An 18,064-nucleotide genomic window follows, 5' to 3' on the forward strand; every position below is an offset into this window, starting at 1 on the left:
TCATGTAAAGAAAGCACCTGAAGGCGCATCGTTTACTGACATCTAGTGGTGAGTTTACTCAAAGCATGTTCATTCCCACAGTAATAACGAGTGGCCTTTCAGGGCTCACTAAAAAAATGGAAATTTGAAAAATTACCCTTTAGTGACCCCTATTGTACGGAAATTACCAAATTACCACTGCGTCCACTAGATGGCAGCAAAGACACATTAACAGACCCATATGCAGAGCTTTGGTTGCCAAGGAGGCCTCCACTGCAACAAGTGGAGTTTACACATTTCTCCTCCTTAAAGATGATGAATACTGAGAGGAGAAGCATTTATTTATTTACTGATATTGACTGCACACAACAAGGAATCTCAACAGACTCCTGAAAGCAACAAATTCAAGCTCAGTGGTGACTTGTTTTGCACCCTTTTTACTTATCGTATTTTTTTTTTTGTCCTTTCGGCTTATCCCACGAGTTCAGGGTATTGTCAGCGGATCATTGTCTGCATGTTGATTTGGTACTGTTTGTATGCCGGATGCCCTTCCTGACGCTACCCTCCCTAATTTCTAATACATTTATCACATTCTAGTTCAAAATTACAATGCCTTCTTCACATTTTACCCAAATTAATTAAATATTAACTACTGTGTGGTGAACACTTGTCCCTGTAATTAAAAAAATATGTATATCAGAACTGATTAGGGTTAATAGAAAAATAATAATAACAAACAGAATACTTGGAATGAAATATGCTGATACTGTAGCTCTGAGCTGTGTTTTTATAATTATTAAAGATTTGTTACTTTTTTAAAAAACTAATCTGTGGTTTTGCCTCTGTGTGATAATTTAAACAGTGATGTCTGGTGAAAGAAGTCCTTGTCTAAGTCGTATCAGGCAGAAGGTGTTCATTTCTAAAGCCTGTAAGTTTCTACTGAACACACATTCAAACAGTGTGATCATGCATGACAATAGTGCTCTGAGAAGTACTGAAAGAGCAGCAGGCATTTTTAATGGTCCTCTCATTTATTTCGCCATCTAAGTGTGAAAAGTGTTCACCACCGTGTCACTTCTCCAACATGTAGGTTTCATAAATGACAATGTCAGCAAAGCTCTGAAAATCTAGCTTACAAAATCATGTTTTCCTATGACTCACTTCCTTCAAACGGTTGGAAATTTCAACATTAACCAAATTGATTTGTTAGTTTAGATTGTATTAACGCTTTAATGAAGTGTTAACTGATTTAATATAAAAAAGTGAGTTTATTTTATATATATATATTTTGTAATAGCATGTTTTGAGTATAATTTGTATGTGGGTATGGAAGTTTTTCACCTGTATTTTCTGTGCCATGGGAATTGTCAGTCAATACATTGCTGGGTGGTCCTGTAATGGCTGCTTTTCTGCTAAGCGGTTGGGGTTGCTCTGAAAATTTACAATGGCAGAAAACAAGCTGGACTCATATCAATTATTTGGATAGTGAAAGCAGACACAGACAAACGATTAGCGCTGGACGACCCTCGACCTTTTACCTCGGGGTACGTTTATTGACGATGTCAAATGCGGCTCAGCAGTGCCAGATTTTTACTATTCTGACTTGCATCAATACTTTCTGTCCTGTTTACCCCTTTGCACATCATTTAGAGATTTAAAGCTTAGAATTACCTCAATCCCTATCAGGTGATGGATGATGGAAAAACAATGTAAAGGTTTACATCATCATCATGCTACAAACTGAATTTTGGGATAAACGGCATCATGTTGACATCATGTGAAACAACATAATAAAGAGTTCAATCAATTAATGTATAACAATGTAGTGCTTACATGGATTAGGTTATTTTTCATTAACCTATGCCTGGAAAATAACTGCACACATCCAAAAGACATTAAATTAAGAAATGTAGAAGTCTGTACTGACAAACTGTTATGGTTATCTGTTGAAGAATTAGGTTGAGGTTTTGAAAATACACTTATTTGCTCGATGCCAAGAAGTAAATGAGGCTAAATTATGCTCAGTCCAAGCTGTTTTAAATAATAGATGGATGGATAACCTGCAATAAAAAAATGAATGAATGAATATGATCCCAATCATATTTAGCTGAGGCAGAAGTTATACCTGATATATTCGTGACAGAGATTGTACTGTTTATGAGTATGAATGATAAAAAGCAATGGGAATGAATCAAATGATGGGAAGCACTATTTCAATATGCAATATCGTAGCAGAAATAATATTGACTTGTAACATTTTCGGTGGCTAACTTAGTGTCGCAAAGTAATCGATTGTCTTCTTTTGTTATCATTATCATTCTCGTGATGTTGTGGTGCAAAAATCCTGCACATAGGCTGTCAGTTAATGTCTCATTCTAACGTTTTACACCCTGTAAAACTTTTGAAGCTTGTTTATTTCATCCTTTTTTTTTATTTTATGAAGGAGGTCTGATCCCCATTCCACATATGCAGCTGGGGAGCTTAGCAAAAAGACTGGAAACAGGGAGAAGCAGCTAGCAGGGCTCAGTAATATAATGTGTTACAGTAATTGTTGAGCTTTGGATGTGCTGATAGGTGGATTTTCTTAAAGCCAACCATTTCCCCCCTGTCAATGTTCTCATCTTGGCAAGGAATCAAAGAAGTGTATTTCTCCAAATGTGGATGTATGGCTTTAAATAATAGTATCAGGTCACCTTCAGTGAACACAAACAGTGTTTCAGGCAATTCTACTGAGCCAGGCTCATTAGTGCTGCTTTGCTGCTATCTGAAAATCTGCCACAGTGCATCAATTGTGCTTTATTTGATATCACTGTTTCACAGCAACACCTCACACACAAACCTATATAAAACACAGTGAAAGAACAAGCACACCAAATTTGAGAAAACTGAGAGATGAAATGCATGGAAATGCATTCATATCCCAAAAACCTGCTGTGCTGATTTTCTCACGAGCGAAAAACTGAAAAGAATTGTCATTCAGTTGTTGTCTTTCTCATTACAAACCGTTCCCCCGCCTCCTCAAACTTTCAAAAACAGGCAAGGAAAACATTGGCCTCTCGCGGTTCTCTCAGTCCCTCAGAATAGTTCTCCTCCTGCCTCTTTCTCCCTGCTCATGTTTGAATTCTCAGGGGAAATATGACTTAACTGTTTTTTTTCTGAAGGCAAACAACCACGTCTTGTGTGACGAATGGATAACATATTTATCATAGGATACTGAGCGCTGCATGGGGCAATGTGCCACCCAAGTTCATCCAAGAAGAGATCATTACACATCCTTACCTCACATACCCACCTAGTTACTATCTGGCATGCACACAAATGCACAAAACAGAAAAAAGCAAGCGCACACACACACACACACACACACACACACACATGCTCATGCATTTTAGTAGGACCTAATTGAAATGTTATGAGCGGCTGGGGAGGTTTCGGTTCTGCACTGGTATTCTGCTGTCTGCGCCCACTTTTCCTGAGAAAGATCTGTTTCACACAGACAGGCTGTGTCCGATCCCTTTGCTCGGAAGTCAACGTTAGTCTGACTCAATGGCAGGAAGAAACTTACCCACCGTACAATGATGACAGACAAGGTAAATATTATTCTTGAGCGCAGGTGTGAGGAGTAGCGGAGAAGTGATAACAGAGGAGGTCATTAAAAAGCCAGCAGGGTTTGAGGCCGGCCCTGAAGCCCATGGTGTGTCAGGCCTTCAATTTAAAAGGCACAGTTTAAAGTCTGGACAGAGGAAGGAGAGATACACACTGACAGGCTGATGATATACAGGCAAAGGATATTAGTCTGCGTACAGTGAAACATATTCATTAGGGAGTTTTGTGGTTTATGTAAATCCCAGAGAGAGGTTAAGGCTTTTTTTACATGTACTATTATTTGGAAATCCAGCAGATGAAGACATTTTGCAGTATGATTTGGTTGTCGATCATGGTGCTAACAAAGCAGAACATCTCAGGGTGCATGAGTAACAGTGGTAAGTGTTCACATATGACTGTGAAAGTCTAAAGACTTTCTTTCATTACTTTGCTCGTAGGAGACCCAAGTGAAAAGCTTTATCTACTAGTGCATTTTCCACTGCAAAAACACTTTCAAAGCACCAGTCCTGCAGCACATTTACAGAGTCACCCAGAGTCTTCTCACTGAGCCCACTACCTGAACTGAATCTGATGTAGTGGTGAGACCTGGCTGACCAGCAAGAAAGGGCCCATTCGCAGGGTGACAAGGCTATGATTGCTGCAGAGATTAAAACATGTACGGTTTAGCAGCCTCTGACCCCAGTCTGTCCTATGTGAGGGGTTTCTAGGCAACAAAGCATATCATACACCGCATGTCGGAGTAAAGCCCAGTACAAAGACAAGGGATGAGAGGAATCAAAGATTAACCCACACATCAGTAACAACCGCTGGTGCTGTAATATCTGTGCGTTGGCTAATGCATGTGCATATTTCATAGTGGGACATTATTATGGTAGCTAGACATTGTGGTTGTATCCTCCACAAGTTTTCCCAGCCCCCTCTGAATTTGATTTAAGTTTTTAGGCGATGAAATGCTGTTTTTAGCAAACATAACTGGTCAGATATATTGGCCTTTGGAGGTGGTCTGGCATGAAGTGTGGTCTTTAAATCTGAATTTAGCTCTTGGTGTGAGATTTCCAGACCTCAAACATCATAAATTAAAGCAGTAAATCCAAGTCATCACAATAGATGTGTTGCAGATGTAAAGTAGATACAGGCAGATTATGTTGAAGTTATGTTTGAAGGAATGTGATTATGCTGCCACATGTGTTATACATTTTGTCGTTCTTAAAGGGGCAGTTTGATGTTTTAGGAATTATGGTTGTTAACGTTGTTGCCAAGAGTTACAGTAGATATGATGACTAAGCAAAAAGGCAGGAAGCAAAGATAACTGATTCTGCCTACCGACACCCTTAAAACTAAAGGTGCTGGTAGATGTTATTCTTTCAGTCATTTTCCTGTACTAATCTTGAGGTTGTATCAATCTCCTTAACTAACTCTTGGTTTTAAAAGAGTTTACTGAAGGTTGAATTCCTAACATTTTACACACACACAAAAAAAATTACATATTTAATCTTCTTCATGCCATTTATTTATTTACTGATAAAGTTTTATCAGTGTATGTATCAACATCTACGACCTCACAATAATGCCCCTTAATACTTCATATCTGAAGAATGAAAAATTGTGAAATTCCATGTAAGTCAGATATTTTAGTCATGTGCTCCAGTTTGGGGAAACTAATTCAACATCACTTAGGTACTTCCCCCTCTGCCCTTTTCTAGCCTAACAGAGCAATAGGTTGCACTAGCTTAGGGTTGGGCCCTTCTGTATGTTCCACTTGAAATATAAGTAAAACATGTGTTAGATTGACAGCCACGCAACTCAGAAACTGTCATTGCAATGATAGAATGGAAAAGAAATCTAAATAAATCCACAATGGTGTGCTGGGGAATAGGCTAGTGTGTCAAAAAGCCCTGCACCTAAAATGAGCCAAGACAACTGAACAATGGTCATGTACAGACGAGCTCCTTGCCCCCTCAATGATCCTGATGAATGATTTGAAGGGATACACCAGAATTCAGCTGTGTCTGCTCAGTTTCACGTGTGTTTATGTTGGATGTAAAGGGGTCCACGCTGGGTGTTACTCTATAAAGCTGGTGTGTCTTTCTTAAAAGTTAGAATGCGATTTGATGTGTATTATATCATTTTTGGTTAGATTTTTTAAAGTTGTTCTTTAAATTAGCGGATTACTTTCTGTAGTATTTTTTCTCTGGTGCAGTGGCATAAAGGTTTGCAGTAATAACCTTTATTTCCTTCATTCACTTCACTTCACTTTCTGCAGTAACTTGACATGTTGTTAGTAAGCATTAAACTCTTTAGATAGACCACATGCAGCAGATTGGTATGACTCAGACATCCGAAATACAAACAATTGCAAATATTATTTCCAGATTCTACTAACAAAAAGTCATGAACGACAGAAAAAATAAAAGAGCAGTAACAACAAAATGCATTCCTTTTTTATTAGCTTTAACACTCTTTGTAATTATGTGTAATTTCAAATGTGAGTGATGAAAACCCACAAAAAGCATCAATCAACTCGGCAGTTTCCTTCAGTTCTAAAGGGCTTACCATGTTTAAACCAGGTACATCTGTCAACACAACTTAGAGGTGAAAACAATGTTGCCTACACATTCACCATTATGAAACTGCATTATGCAACAAGCACTTTAACCTTTAAAGCCATCTGGGTTGTTTTTCCCTACTCTTTAATATCACAATCCTGCAGGATTTTACCCTTTTAGCACCAAAATGGCAGCTGCCGTCTCTACCAACAGAAATTGACAGTAACCCACGCCAACCTGCCACATGTGGGTGGACTTCAGCCGTGGTGGGTAGCACAATCACTCCCACTTATCATTTTGGTTTGGTGGGCTGAATGTTTCAGGGCTGTCGCCATAAATGTTTATGCAGGCTTTTGGGTTTGACAGTGCAGGTGAATCTCAGCGTTTTATTTCCAGTTAAAGAATGCACTGATTAATGTTGCCACTAGCCACAGTGGGTGGTGAGCTAAGACGTTAATGTAAAGCCCCTGCTTACAATAGGACTTGTGTTCACCCTAAAAAAATGAAATTGTGCAATCAAAGCAGTGTGGTTGGGTTTAGACACAAACACATCATTGTCAAGATTTTTCACCAAATATTTGTGGGTCTAAAAGCTATTTTTACAATATTATGTTCACTACACCCACTAGTTTTTTTTTTAGCTAGTAATGATTTATTGTTTATTTAAAGTCTGCCTTAGAAAAGAGCAAAAAAAAGTCCTTTTTAAAAGTCATTAAGTCATTGTTGTTTTATAAGAGTGGGCAAAGAATACTAACGAATTGTATGTGTTATTACATCAGTGTTTATTAATCTCTCCTAGTACTTGATCACTGGAATTCAATTTGTCTTTCTATCATTTTTTTCTAATGCCATAAGTGCATAAGCAGCTTCAGTATGAAGTCGGAATACTGGCTGTAACTAAAACAGCACAGAGAAAATCCAGTAAGGCTTGTACGGTACATGCAGCTGATGTGAGACAGGGGTTGTTAAAAAATGTACATGTGATATCACAGCCTGAGAGGTAATGAGGTAAAAAATGTACTTGTATAAGAAAATTATGTCAATGAAAGAGAAAAACATACAGGGAAATAAAATATGTCAGGGAGACATTTCATTTATTTCCTGTGTCCAAAGATTTCAGGGTTTGCCATAGACTGCTTAGTTGACAAGCACAAAGCTCTATTGATCTGCTGGTAATATCTGTCTCATAAATAAACTATACGCACAAGACTTCATCTCAGCATTGTAGTTGCAAAATCTTAACAGCACAGAAATATCATTATTACCGTATTACATCTGTTTAGCCTGCACAAATGGATTGTAAACAATGGCACATTGAAACTGTTAAAGAGAAGTGTAATTAAATCATAGACCTGCTGTGACACCATAACATTAGCTCTGGATGTGTTTAAGCAAAGAATAAAGCAGAGCATGATTCATTTTTCTAAGCTGTGTGCACAATCTCTCATCCACATTATAGTATTTATCCTCTATTTATCAAACACTATATGTACTGCACTCAAAAAATGCCTTTAAGACGGTGCTCATGTAATGATTAATTGTATTATTTAACACATTTATAGCTACCTGAGGACACAAAAGGACACAAGCTACAACTGCTAAAAAAAATGTCCAAATGTACACTAAATATTTAATCCCTGGCACGTTTTTGCACTTACTTACCCATTCCCCTCCAATAACAGCTCAAACTGCAATCATTAAACTGTTTTCCAGATACATACAAAGGTGCACTAATAATGTTTAATATTACTGAGACTCTTATCATGTCGTTTCATGACTGGCTACTTAAAATAGTGGAGCATTTAACTGCTTAAAATCCATTGTCATCAGGACTCGCTAGAAGCCAAACTAAAGCTAAAAGGAAAGTGACTATTAGATTTCACCTAATGGACAGAAACATAAGTCTGTTTTCATTTTTGCAGTGGCAAATGACTGCTAAATATATTGCATTTGTAAATATATATATGTATATATATATATATATATATACATATATATATTTTTTTTATGAGTCAGTCAATGAATTTTCAGTTTCAGATGAATTAAACCAAACTCTTCACTCGTGTTTTTAATAGACGTTAACCAACTAGAGGTTCTGCTTGTCATCTACATCAATTAGAAACCAATAGGAACACATCAGACTATTTTCCCGGCTACAGGGTTCTGTACATGAAAGTCAAGCCTGCCAATTGCCTACAGGCTCTGTTGGGCCAAAACTTTCTGTTTTAGTCATCTGGACACAGTACAACTACTCCAGTGTGTTTGCTCCAACTTATAAATTAGAAATGATTACTTTGTAATACAAGCTTTAAAGCACTACTCACAAAATAGGGCACAGTTGGAAACCATCAAATCAAATGTAAAATATGGGGAATAAACTTAAAAGCATCTATCCATACTCACTTAGACACAAACAGCACACCATAAATTCACCTTCAGTGTTTCAATGAGTTGCCTCAGATCCCATGCTGACATTGTCTGATATTTAATTTATAAGTAGAAGTATTAAAACAGTCTAATAGCCAAAATTCCCCAAGCAACCCACACACAGGCACATTCAGACTGTTGAGTAACACCAGATGCTTACATGACCGGCTTGATTTCAAACAGTCTTTAGGTTTTGCTTTTCTTGGTGAGATAGAAAATGCTCTGTACAAATTGATCAGTGGTTTAGATTAGACAAGTCAACGATATGCATTTAATTTCTTCACTCAAGCTTGTTATATTGTTAAGAAATACAACAAAAGCTGAAATTTAAGCACCTTTAGTATTGTTGCCTGGAGATGCTCAGAGAGGAAACAGTGAGCCATGAGCGAGCGCACGACTTCCTACTTCTCCTCTGTTATCCATCTTTCTCCTTACATGTTTGTATGAAACAGACCAGCTGTGACATTCCCCATTACCCCCACCCCCCTTGCAGCCTCCACTATGAAGGATTCTCATGCCATCCCTCACGCTGATCTTGTGTGATAAGACTTCTTAGTTTCACGCTTTAACCTCAAACTATGGCTTGTGTTCTGTTAGACCCCTGAGCAACTTAATCCTTTGTTGGACTCGGTGAACTCTTTCCTCTCATTCTGTACTTGTCTTCATTTGCGTTATCTCTCACTGTTCCCCTTTTCTGTCGCTTGTCCACCTTCATCCATCTTTTTATCATCCACTCTTTCATTCCCTGTCATTCCGCCCCCTTCTCTGAACAACACGCAACCTTCACAGCTCCTGCGCTGTGCATTTGTCAGTGACATTTTGGACAGAGTTGTCATGCCTTTTCCTCTCATACTGCGAAGTTGATTGAAACCCTCTGTGGCTAGTGATCCATATTGCTGACAACCTTTTACTTTAACACCTAAATCTGAAGTGATACTTCCTCTATATTAAAGGCATGAGTGGCCTGACATGTAGCACATTGAATGGTTTCTGGGTCAGTAAAGTATTACTTGTTTCTGTAACACTGTTGATTTGAACATCCCACTAAGCTGCAAAATAGATGTAACACTGATCAAAAGTTCTACAAAGAGAGCAGTGCTTGTACAACTTTGTGCAACTGAATGAGAGGCAAACGAATTCAATAGTATTTAAATTAGAAAATTACAAGGTCTACCATCCAGCTATTTACAATAATAGTCTGTATTTACTGCAAGAATTTAATTTGTCCTTGATGTTACAGGATAATTGTGCAGGAAGAAAACAACAACAAGAACAACAACAAGTTTTACAGTCCCCTTAAAAAACTAGTATGACAAGGGGAATTAATTTGTACTTGCTGTGCACTAACAACATTTTACTTTAAGATAAAATGCTGGATATGGCATCTACGGTATATGTGTTTTGCTTTTTTTTAATAATGTTAAAAATTTTTTTGTTAATTGACATACCAGAATAATGGAGAGCTGTCTATGCAAGAAAGAATCTGTGAAAAATTGGAAAAACAAACAATGGCATTGCAAAGTCGGTGCAGCCAATTCAGCAATTTGTAATATCCTGAAAAAAAAACAATGGTGTATTGAGCAACATACCAATATACCCATGAAAACAGCAACAGCTGATGCAGAAGCATTGTGAGACCCAAAAAAATAGTCAGAAATAGTAAATGGTCAAGAACTGTGGTAACAGTTGAACGCCTGAATAAATTCAGGCGTTTACAAGAACATTTTCTCTGCAAATTTCCAGATAAAAGCATCAACATATTTGAGGAGCTTCATCATGCAGCAAGACAATACTCTGTAACACTCATCAGAGGCACGAAGTGGAAAGGGTTTGAAAGGCTGAGTCGATTAGCAGACCTACAACCAACTGAAGGACACTATCACAGGAGCACGGCAAAGCGTATCAAAGAAGAAAAACAACAATGTCAGCGAGTCACAGGCTTGATGCACTTATTGCAAACATTTTTATTTACTGAAATGCAGTTATGAAGGCCTGTGCAAATCAATAAACTATAAAAGGATTAATAACATGTTTCATAGGGGGGCCCAGGGGCGATTTTGTGGCACAAGTTATTAAAACAAGCTTGCATAACATGACACATTTCTGTGTGTGTAACTGTGTGTTTAGTCCTGCGATTACCTGCTTTAATAGAATATTTTCTTTCTTTTCTTTACCTACCACCAAATGCAGACTGACTCAGAAACAACCTGGGACCCAGTATTGAATTCAGAGGCAGTGCTGAAATTGGTGTTTGAGTTCATGCAAGTCTAAACAGGTCTGTGCTGTGTTTTAATAATGTTTGGATCCCACCTGATGTCAAGGCCACTTTTCCAGATCCACTATTGTAGCAAGGGACCATGCATTGAGTAAATGAGAAAAAAACAAACACGCACACAGAACCGCACAAGGCCCATTTTCTCAGTCAGAGCAGTCGTGAGTAGTTATCAGTATTGGGGGGATCACAAGTCCTCCCTCATCACCATCAATCTGTCTAAATGACTTCTCGCTCTGCTCTGTCTCTCCACTGCTGCTGTTGCTTGTCCACTTTATCTCCCTCCAGGTCATATCAACATCTCTCTCCCTCTCTTTAATTCCTTCATTTACAATCACTTATCTGGCTGCTTTTTCCCCATTTTCTTCACCATTCTGTTGTTCTTTTCCATTCTTCTCTCAACTCTAAGCTCGATCTGTGCATGTCTCCCCTCCTACCCTCAACCTTTATTTTCTCTCTTGGTGAAACTGCAGCATGAGTGTACCTAATGGCCAAGGCGCACGAATAAAGCATTGCAGTAAAACCATAATTCATAAAAAAGATGATACTTTAAAGATTTTTGTGAGATCCACTTGAAATAGTGTTCATGTTAGATTATGATATTATCTGTGTTCATGCACACAAACCAGGTGTGTTCATTTGGGTATTAATGGGCACATGGTTCTGCATCCTATTGACAAAATACACGCACACACATATCATCATCATCATCATCATCATCATTATAGGTGATCATCACAAGTGGAAATTGTTGACCTGTGAAGGATCCACTCGCTGGAACCTTTGCTGCCGGGTCTTTGTCAGGCGGAAGTAGGTTGCATTGAAGGAGCCTTTAAAAGGGGACAGCTGTGTTGTGATGATGTGGTCTTTAAACGCAGCCTTTGAAGGATGCTGTCCCTGAATTAAGATGCAGCTACAGTTGTGACTGTAGCAGCAATGCAGGCATTTCATCTTTTGAAACAACTGCAAGCCAAGCAGTTGGTTAAGTTTAAGCTAACTTTAAATGCCACATGTAAAGTGCTTTTTAGGTATTATAAAAAATTATGCCAGAAAATCTATTTCAACTGCACATAGATAGTAACATTTCTTCCAGCTAATAAATACAGTTAGCTTCCTCTGCCTCAACCCCCCTGTTTCTGTAGTTACTGTCATTTTAATGGAGAACTATACATAGTGGAACAATTCAAAGGTGAACACATGAACTCGCATAACACAAAACACACACACAGACAGGTCTTCAGCAGTCCTCTGAAACTCCATACACTAATGAGTTCCATCCAGTAACATGTTAGCACCTTCAGAACTGGACACTTGAGGATGCAAACATGTCTGCACAAACACACATACGCCCACGCACACACACACACACATCATAAGGAAACCTTCTGGGTACTGAAAAGTGGAAAGTGAAAACTGCACCCATGAGCTGGTGTCAGGAAAAGGAACATGACTACTGAGTGTGTGAGGGTTGAGAGGTCATACTACATTTGTTCCACGTGAAAGCTAATGTATGTACAGACATGGAAAACCAGGCAATGTTTGTAATGTGCGTGACATGTATCTTTGCTTCTCTCAAAAACATGTACAGATGTTAACAGCACTGTATTTTGCATTATTGAGATGTATGTGTGCTGAATACTATTTAAAAAAACAGATGAGCAGATTCAAACATACATACCTGTAAGTATCTACTTTTCATTTGCTTGGAAGGTAGCACTGTTTGGGCTGTGGGCACTGGAGCAGACTTCCTAATAACCAAGACCCACCAAGGCAGTGGGGAACAGCTGGGTAAAAACAGCTGCTTCCAATATGTGATTCATCCATAAAATGCTTTGTATTGCCCAGCATTGCAACACAAGAGAGGTGCCTCCTAATCATGCACACACACACATACACACACCTTCACACTCACCCTCTGCAGTTTGGAAACACACATGAAGCAGATTACAGGCCTTTATATTTGAATCAGGAATGGAGCCACTGAAAACCTTTCTATCCTGAGGGAGGGTGGGAAGAATGGAAACAGACAAGTTAAAGGAACAAAGCTGACATGAACTGTGATTGGATGAAGCAGCTGATTTTCCTGATGGCCTACAGTTGTTGGGGCGGCATCATTTAATACATGTGCATTAGCTCATCATCAAATCATCATAAATCATCACAATCAACTCGGGTAAAATTCTGCATAAGTCATCACTGGGCAGGAAGCAACACTGGGAACACACTACATCACAGTGTTCATCTGTTTATTTCTGTACTTGTTGCGGTTAGAGTTCAAACAGGTTCTTGTGGTGGTTTTACAAGAGACAGCTTGCTATCTGGGCTGTGTAACAGGCAGCTCTCACATAGCAGACTGCATGTGTCAGCGTTGAATAGGAATAGCAATTTAGGTGGTGAGATTTATAAAGGGAGCAAGTAGAGTCAGGACACTTTTTCATTCGAGAGAAGTGGATCAAAAGGGAAACGGATGAGGAAGGTCGATGAGAGACAGACATGGATCTGGACCTGCTTTGTTTAATGTTCCATTTTTTATGGGGCCTACGTAGATGGGCTGGCGGGCCTGAGCACACACTGAGCGCTACATTCTCACAACTCTACCTGTCTCCTTTTAAAATTCAATTGATTGCTGGCATTGAATCAAGAAGCTGTTATTTCCAAGTGCTCATTTGTCAACGCCATAACTGTATATTTGTTTCTGTCTGCATCAGCCTCAATCAATTATACACAAATATTAGTTTTTTTTAATTGCAGTAAGGTCGAGTTTTATGGTCAATAATGGATTTTTCTTGCCAGCGCAGAAATTTCCTCTTGCTGCACATAAAAGGAAAAACTGTCTTTGACACCAACTGCAGTATTTTGCTTAGTCTCCATGGAAATGAATGCGTATCGCTGTATACACAATCAAAAGGACCCAAGGCTGAATCACTCTACAAAGCATCCCACTTCCAGCTCCTAATGCAGAGCTTTGTTTGTTCTGGACCTGTCAGTTTGCGACTATGTCATCTTCAAACGCCTTTTGCCCAAGTGATTTGACCCACAAATGAGCAAACACATCAGGAGTCTGATTCAGTTGCCCTGCACATCTTTAATGAACCTCGACTACAGCAGAACTTGTCTCACTCTTTAGTTTGTCATATGTGGTTCATTCCAGTTCATCTTCTTTCCCGGTCAAATTAGCAGAACTAAACTTTGTTTTCTCTTCAGAACAGCTCCCCTGAGCTCCCTGTTGCCTGGATGCCTTTTTTCTCCCACATACACCATGAGGGGAGGCAGCATTGCTATGCTAACATCATCGTTATTTTATCATTGGTATTAACCCACGGCAGACTGTCACAGGCATATCTGAGCTGGACACATTTGTCTCATTTGCCAGCCTTAACAAACAGACCTCAAACAGGTGATCATTTGTAAATGACAGCCTGCATAGATGAGAATGGATGAGGATGTTAAGTGTTCTAGACAGGCTTTTAAAGGGGTATCTGGAGCAGTTCTGTTCTCTCTCTTCGGTCTTTCCACCCTGCCCAGGAGGTAAGTTTAAATTGCAGTGTGGAGTGATGGGTCCCACTGTTAGGCTGTGCTACAGAGTGGCTAATCCCCACCACTCCACTAGAATAACAAAATCTTGATGAATGGCTTCAGCATTGTGGAAATGTTCAAGAAGCTGTTTTTTTTTTTTTTTTTTTCCAAAAGTAAAATAAAACTAATTGATCTTTTTTTCCCTTTAATTTCTTGGTCCTATTTGACACTAAACAATTGTTCTGTTTTCGCTTATGTCACTTTCACAGCCCTTCTCTCGGGGGACAGGGTTGGGTGACAAGTGGTGCAGACAAGGAGGAAACCCAGTCACTGTACCCCAGTGATAGGGAGGGGAAGCTGAATGTCACCTTCAAATCTAACTGGTGGATTGATTCAGGGCCATCAGGGAGCAGCGGGAAATACCTCAGCCTGACAGGAGACACTAAACTAAACAACCAGCAGTCCCCTGGGAGAGCAGTAAACTGCGGCACACAAAGAGTTATGGGTCCCTGGCAATTCTTTTAACCTCACACTTTGGTTTTATGTGAATATATTTTTAATGTGCACTTCAATAACAGAAGTAATTATATATAACTAATATATGAGATGTTACCTTAAATATTACTGGAACAACAGACACACAAATAAAAATTCCGGTGACAGATATGGAAATATGTCAGCAAAGGTTTTATGCACACTTCATTTTTTTAAAGACTAAGATACTGTCCAGTACTTTTTAAGACTCCATGTATTTATTATGTTTGTGAGTGTCATTTTTCATATACATTGTACAGTACATCTGCACACACAAATATAAATAACATGAGATACTGTATATACTAGTGTGTTAGAATGGGACATGCGGCTGTTTTATGAGCAGATGTTTGATGTTTTTAGTTGTTTTTTGAAAGAAATACTGGACAGCAGTCAAATATCCCTCATCACACAGACACGGCCACTTTTCACTTTTGCTCATATGCAGTTGTGCAGATAAAAGCAGTATATATACACATTGTGACTGAGAACTAGAAACAGTGTAATGATACATAATTTATTTCTGGACTCACAACAAAGCGTTTTTTAATGGAGCATTTTCAATACATTGCTGTCCAACAGGACTCACTCACATTGATACTTTTTTCCTCCTCAGTTCCATCCTTTGCCAAATCTAATCTCATTTTACTCTTCTGTATGTATTTAAGAAAAACAAAACTAAGTACAATAAATTTGAATCAGCTTTTCTTATTTTGCAGAAAGAGGCCACAAAGGGAACAACCTTCAGAGTTCTCCCACTGGATGTTAGTGTCAGTAAGTTTGGAGGAGATCATTACTCTGTAACATTCTGTTACCCAATACGTTTGCTATCTTGAGCCTTTATTTAACCTCATCCAGGTCTCACTTGTAATTAAGTTTCACACATAAACCAGCAGCATGTTTGAGTTATGTATGAATAAATCATATGTCTCTTTTTTCAATTATCTTGTGTTGCTAATGTCCAAATTCCCAGATTTTCGCAATGTTGGCACTGCACAGAACTTAAAGTGACATCAGATCATTATCTATGGCAGGATGACAGAACTGTCAGGAATTCTTCGTGTTGTGAACAGTAGTTAATAGTTATTTAATTTAATCAAGCCACAAGTCAATTGGATGTATGACCAAGGTCTACAGAGAGACACTGTGTGGAATCCAATAAAACCACACTTAAGGTCAAAGTGAAACATTCCTTGTTTTTCTTACAGGAGAACTTCACACGCTGACTGCTCAGCACCATTAACGCAATGAAGGTAATTTGTAGCTCAGTGGAGAGAGCAGCAGGATAGGATGAACAAGTCAGTGGGATCAAATCCTAGCCTACCAACCCGGTGTGTCCCTGGGCAAGGCACCCAGGGCTAGCTTCCCTTTGAGAGTGTAGGTTAAATGCAGAGAAGGAATTTCAATGCAATATGTGTTTAATGACAACAAAGGTTGATCTGTTCTATTCTTCTTGTAATGAAAATCAACCAATTGTGCTGTGTTCCCAAAGGTAAGTGCTGCATACAAAATACATGCATAATTTGGATGGATATGAGCTGATGTATATTGCTATAGATCTGAGCCATTGTTATCCTGAATGATGTGGCCACACACTGGGTTTTAAAGCCGCCCGGTCATTAAGTGTCCACACAACAGTGGCAGTGTGGAATGCTCATCATGCTTGGGAGATAAGAGCTAAGACTCTACGGTCCATGAAAAGTATATGCAAGATTAAGATCTTTATTCTTTTTTGACTCAGTGGCATCTTGAACACAGTCGCAAGAGAGTAGCTTTTGAAAAGGAGTGGGAATGTGGAAACCCAGTTTGGTGCCCTGCTGTGACGACATAATTTCACATTATCATTAAGTGAATGATCTGTGCTCCAGCGTGGATTGAATCTTTTATAGGACGGCGGGTGATAGGGAAGGGGATTTATGGTGCGGCAGAAAATAGCAGTGACATGAATGAAACCATAATTGTGTAGATGGAGGAAATGGAAAGTGATAGAGAGACAGGTTTAACTGATACGTTTAAAAGAGAGAGAGAGTGAGAGGAATTCTTTGTGTCCAGAGGAAAAAAAACCATAGATACTAATGTGAGATGGGTCAATTTCTACTTTTAGATAGTATTTAACAACAGCAGTAATATTCTTTAGGTAAACACTAGTAGGCTTAATAGGCCATTATCATGCAGTAATATGTGCCGCTTTGTTTGGTTTTGGCACAAAAACTACACGCTTGTTTTTTCTTCTGTTTTTGCAGTGTACTTTGGATTAATGTTACGCTGAAGAAGTTGTCCTTTGACAAGATTCATAAGGCTGGAGGTCATCTTTTTAATTAGCATTTGGGTATACAAACGTGCATTAATAATGTTATCTACAGTATAAATGTCGTCTTCTCTACACCTCCTACTCTCATTCACCCTCTTATCGGCACACTCCCACATCCATGTTCCACAGTCGACACTATGCAGTTGCTGTGGTAATGCCAGCCAGGTGTTTTATTTAGTTATGTGAAGCCATGTTTCATTAGATATAACCCAGGCCAAAGCTAAGCAACAGGTTCACAGCGTTTAATAACATTATTCATTTATTTTCAAATTAGGATTTAGATTTTGTTGCATCAATTACATTCGGGGGGGAGGGGGCAGTCTTTTCTATGTAGGCTATCCAATCTGTTTTGTTTTTAATTAATATATAAGACATCAAAACCCCAAATGGTTTCACCTTAGGTAACAACAAAGGAAGCTAAGCAACAGTTTTGCCAAGCTTCAGCTTGAAAAGAATCAAAATAACCATGAATTTGACACACCCTCCAAGCAAAACAGAATTCAATATTTACAGGGGGAAATTTTGACATGGCTGCAGAAGCAGTAAAATATGTCACAACATTTCACAGTCTGGAGGGGTGTGTGTGTGTGTGAGGGAGGGGGGGTAGCAGAACTTCTATGTTGTACAGGCACTGTGTATAGTGTAGTAATGGGCAAACCAAAAACAAAAAAATGGGGTGTTCCAGCTCAAAGACATGTTGGGAACGTATAGTTGTGATATTAATATTTTAAACCCAAGCTTCACTTATATTTTCACAGGCTTTTTTTAACTATTTGTTTAGAAATTTGGTTGAAAGAATTTGAATAAAGATGGTAATTATAGTTTAACTTAAAAATGTTATAACAAACTGTTATCATTTTAAATTGCTGTTTG

The sequence above is a fragment of the Channa argus genome, chromosome 1 (genome assembly GCF_033026475.1).
Source record: "Channa argus isolate prfri chromosome 1, Channa argus male v1.0, whole genome shotgun sequence".
Classification (NCBI taxonomy): Eukaryota; Metazoa; Chordata; class Actinopteri; order Anabantiformes; family Channidae; genus Channa; species Channa argus.